The sequence below is a fragment of the Leuciscus leuciscus genome, assembly GCF_965113295.1.
Source record: "Leuciscus leuciscus genome assembly, chromosome: 22".
Lineage (NCBI taxonomy): Eukaryota > Metazoa > Chordata > Actinopteri > Cypriniformes > Leuciscidae > Leuciscus > Leuciscus leuciscus.
Window position 1 is genome coordinate 13,777,186 of NC_138746.1, and position 2,090 is coordinate 13,779,275.

The following is a 2,090-nucleotide window of genomic DNA, read 5'->3' on the forward strand; positions in this document are numbered from 1 at the left end:
TTCTGACAACAGTCGATGCTCCACACGGAGATCTGATCTCACCATCATCGAGTCCATCTGAGATTATATGAAGAAACAAAAACTGAGACTAAATCCAGAAGAACTGCGGCAATGTTTCCAAGACGCTTGAAAAAACCTACCTGCAAAACTAAAAAGTGCAAGTGTACCTGGACAAAAGCTGTTTTAAACGCAAAGGGTGGTCACACCTGATTTGATTTAGTTAATTGTTAAAAATGAATAACAGTTAATAAGTTAACTGATAAAAGTTCATTGATAGATTTATGACATTTTTTTTGAAAGCATTCTCATTTACAGCATTTTTACACAAGTGCCTAAAACTTTTCACAGGACTGTAGCTTTGAAGGCAGGTTTCTGCCTGCAACGTTCTTTGAAGAACGTTGCCAGTTCTTCTGGATTTATTCTGTCTCAGTTTTTTCAGTTTCTTCATGTAATCCCAGACTGACTCGATGATGGTAAGATCTGACCTCCGTGATGATCATATACGAGCTGTTGTCAGATATTACATAAAGTACATAAAGAAAAGTAACACATGGTACATCTAAACATATGCCTGAAGGGATTAATAGGATTCCAGAGATGAATCAGAGGTGAACTTGTTGACAGTTTGACTGAACCCATAAAGTCAAAAAGAAGGATGTTGAAATCAATGAATCAAACTCATGAATCTAGGTAATTATATAGTTTATATAACAAACAGCATTTTGCGCACAAAAACATTAGGTAAATATCATGGATTCAAAGAATCCTTGAAAAAAAAAAAAAGGTATTTAAGGAACACAATTACAAAGAAAAACATCTAATTGCAAATGAAGATGATTACATTTGTAGTTCAGCTCATTCATGTTTTTTATTCAACCCCATGGCTGTTCTTTCTCTACTGGAAATATTTTATGTCTTGTTATAACTTGTGAAATCATAATTGTTTAATAGCTGTAGACTCATACACTCTCACATTTTTCCTATATTTGAATGGGTCTAATACACTGGTCAGAGAGAGAGAGAGAGTGAGACATCCATTATGGGGTGGAGTTAAAGCTTTTGTGACTCATGTGCATTTTTGTATCATCAGGGTGTGGTCAGTGGGGAAAATACATCAATAGAAAAAGGTAAATCTCAAAAGAAGCAACACCTTTTTCCCTTGGGAAGCTTGTATGTCCCTAAATTCCATTAGGAACATTTGCATTGTTCTTTGATCCAACTCCTCAGATGATTCACTGATAATCATAATATTGAGTAATACATTTACATCATATTTATTATAGCATTAAATCCTATCTGTCACAAAAAAAAACCTTCCTATTATTGTATAGGATTGGCTAAAAAGGTATGCATGAACACGTGCACATCTGTAAGGACAGGGAGTTAAACTCTTGCTGGAAATGAATGTTCAACAGTATCCTCATCTGACCCCATTTCAAATGTTCAGACTGTAAGCAGTTGACAAATTCACAGTAAAATTATTCTAGTCATGTTCCTGCAGTTTCATTAAAGACCAATGCTTCCTTTGAGGTATTTGAAAAGTATTTAAGCATGTTTTGATTCCCAGGATTTGCATGAGTTGATCAAATATACCTTGAATGCAGTGTATGTTGAAAGAAATGTCTGTCAAATGTTTAATGCTTAATGCATCTAGCACTTGTGCAATAAGAGACAAAGCATGACATTTTGAAGCCTGTTGAATAATGTAATCAAGGTCTTCATGACCTAACTTACAGAGAACATTATTTTACAGACTCTCAAATAAAACATTGGCTAAAATTATTTGTCAGCTGACATTGAACAAAATGCATTTTCTGTTATGGTTACACTGTTATGCCAACAGTAGTAGATTAAACCTACTTTTTTTTAAACTTAGTTTTATTTTTTCTAGGTGAAGTTACTGACGCACAGATAACGCATCCAGCCACACCTGTGTTCACCTGAACATGTCCTAAAGCTTTAGTTTGCAGGAGCATAATGAAAATTGTGATTCCTGAGGCCTGATTGTCTGCTTTAAAAGTCTGTCTGTGTTTACCTGCCAGTACTGGGGAGTGGCTCCATATAAAATCCTACCCTGGAGTCATGTGGAG